The sequence below is a fragment of the Pinus tabuliformis genome, chromosome 5_2 (assembly GCF_031772625.1).
Source record: "Pinus tabuliformis cultivar Carrire ecotype Pingquan chromosome 5_2, CPIR1, whole genome shotgun sequence".
Taxonomy (NCBI): domain Eukaryota; kingdom Viridiplantae; phylum Streptophyta; class Pinopsida; order Pinales; family Pinaceae; genus Pinus; species Pinus tabuliformis.
Window position 1 is genome coordinate 1,058,443,789 of NC_142306.1, and position 3,256 is coordinate 1,058,447,044.

Here is a 3,256-nt window from a genome sequence, read left to right on the forward strand (position 1 = left end):
GCACGTCGTACAAGTTCGCTCTATTGAACTAGTCTATAATCAGGTCACCGTGGGAGATTTGGCATAACTCTTCCTTGGAGAATATAATTGGGATCAGACTGGTGGCATTGGAAAGAGGAAACAAAGGGCCACTGCAGGTCGCAATTTCAGAACTAGATGATCCGAAATTACAGAGATACATCAGAGGCAATATCGAGCTCCTACAAAGTGGAAAAAGGTGTGTAGATTTTTTTTAAATTTTTGCTTAAGCTTGGTTTGAAAAATTATTTTGAAGGAATTCAAAGGGCATAGTAGAGAATTATTATCGGTAACTGATTCCATGAGGAAAGAAAATGCAAACACCTAGTAAGCAACTTGAAATCTCTAGCATGACTCATGAAGAAGAGCAAGAAATGCTACATGATATATCAAATTACAAGACCAAGTGCAACAAATTTCACTGTCACAAAAGCTAACAGAAGCTAAGATAGATGGCGTGGAATCTAAGATAAAGGGCGTAGAAGCTAAGATAAATGGCGTGGAAGCTAAGATTGACGATTTAAAGATAGATTTGAAGACAGATTTGACAAATTTTTTACAAGAAATACTTACTAATGGTGAAAAGGTAGTAAAGGAAACTCATGATGCGAACAAAAGAAATGTCAATCATGATTTCATAGACTTTAATGTTGGATCGAAGACCTACCATATTCCAAAAATCGATATGAGGAAGTTTGATGGCAAGGATCCCGCAACATGGATATTACAAATGGAGCAATTTTTCGATCTCAATAATGTGTAAAACACAGAAAAGGTATGTATTGCAACTTTATATTTGGAACCAAATCAGTTTGTATGGTATCAATGGCTTTGCTCTCGTAAACAAATTATCACTTGGGCAATTTTTATGGAAGAATTGACAGCACATTATGAGGATACAAAAAGCAACACTTTTTTAGCCAATTGATAAGTCTCAAACAAAAGGGTTCAATAATGGAGCACATTGAGGAGTTCCAAAAATTGAACATAAGGGTAAAAAATATTCTAGAGGAGCATATAATTGATGTGTTCATAGGGACTTTAAATGATAATATCCAACATGATGTTCGCCTTTGTGAACCTGATTCATTAGAGAAGGCATTCAGGTTAGCAAGAAAAATGGAAAGCAAAATTATGGCAACCAGGAAGCATACCACTCACAACTATAAAGATGGAAGTATTGTTGCCTCTAGTCTTCCACAACCTATAAGGTTGACACCACAACAATTGGAAGAAAAAATAGCAAAAGGGCTTTGTTACAGTTGTGATAGCAAATACACTAAAGGTCATAAGTGTGCTGAGAAGAAATTATTCTACATAGATTGTGAAGAGGAAGAAGAAAATGAGCAAGAAAGGTCAAAAGAAGAGGATATACTCCAGGAACAAAGCCTAAATAAAGAAGAAATGAATCCGACCATATCTTGTAATGCATTGGCTAGAATTACCACTCCTCAAACCATCAATATAGAAGGACAAATTAAGAAGAAAAAGGTAATAGTGTTGATTGATTCAGGGAGTACCCACAATTTTATTCATTGTAAGGTAGCAAAAGAATTGAATTGCTTCCTATATCCAGCACTAGAGTGTCAAGTGATGGTTGTAAATGGAGGAACAATAAATTGCTCTGGAAAGTGCCATAATATCAAGCTATCCATGGGAGAATATGTATTGACTAGCCCAATGCTTCCCATTCCAATGGGAGGTGCTGATGTTGTACTAGGAGTCCAATGGCTACAATCCTTGGGTACAATAGCTTTTAATTTTCAAGAACTTTTCATGAAATTTTATGTGGAAGGAAGGGAAGTCAAATTAAGGGGTATTGCAGGGAAACCGAGAAAGATAATCAACTCTAACGGTATGACAAAGCTTCTAAAAAAGGAACAAAGAGGTGTAATTTCACAATTATGTTCGCTAGATGTTTCTACATCGAAATCATCTATTTCTCCAGATCTCCAAAAAGTCTTGGACAATCATTCCAAGGTATTTGAGACTCCCAAAGGTCTCCCACCTATTCGTGATCATGATCATGCTATTCATCTGATTCCAGGAAGTGTTCCTCCAAACATCAGGCCGTACAGATATCCCTATGCCCAAAAGAGTGAAATTGAACGTATGGTTGCAGAAATGCTAGAGGCTGGCATAATTCAACCTAGTCAAAGTTCTTTCTCTGCTCCAGTAGTATTGGTGCACAAGAAGGATGGATCATGGCGCATGTGCTTGGATTATAGGGAGCTCAACAAGCTCACTATTAAAGATAAGTTTCCCATTCCTGTCATTGATGAATTACTGGATGAATTGCACGGATCAATTTACTTCACCAAGTTGGATCTTCGTTCAGGATATTATCAAATCAGAATGAAGACTGAAGACATTCCGAAAACAGCATTTAGAACTCATGAGGGTCATTATGAATTTTTGGTCATGCCTTTTGGCCTTACCAATGCACCTTCTACATTTCAAAGTTTGATGAATTCCATTTTCAAACCCTTCCTTAGAAAATTTGTGTTAGTATTTTTTGATGATATACTAATCTACAACAAATCTTGGAAGGATCATGTTGAACATGTTGACAAGGTGCTACAACTATTGAAGGAGAAACAACTATATGCAAAAAGATCCAAATGTTTCTTTGGAGTACAAGAGGTGGAATATTTGGGTCATATTGTATCTCATGAAGGAGTTAAGGTAGACCCTAGAAAAATTAAAGCCATTAGGGAATGGAAAATCCCCACATCCATAAAGCATCTGCAAGGATTTCTCAGGTTGACAAGGTATTATCGCAAGTTTGTTAAGAATTATGGGAGAATAGCAGCACCTCTAACAACATTATTGAAGAAAGATGCATTTTCATAGACTCCATAAGCAACAAGGGCCTTTGAACATCTTAAAGAGACAATGTGCCAAGCACCGGTCTTAGCTACATTAGACTTCACAAAAACCTTTATTGTGGAATGTGATGCTTCAGGAAATGGAATTGGTGCTGTTTTAATGCAAGATGAAAGACCCATTGGTTTTGAAAGTCGTCCAATCAAGGGAAAGTTTTTACACAAAGCTATTTATGAGAATGAAATGTTGGCAATACTACATGCACTTAAGAAATGGCGACCCTACCTAATGGGAAGACACTTCAAGTTAAAAACGGATCATGATAGCCTTAAATACTTTTTAGAACAAAGATTATCCTCTGAAGAGAAACAAAAGTGGGTCACAAATATATTGGGTTATGACTTTGAAATCA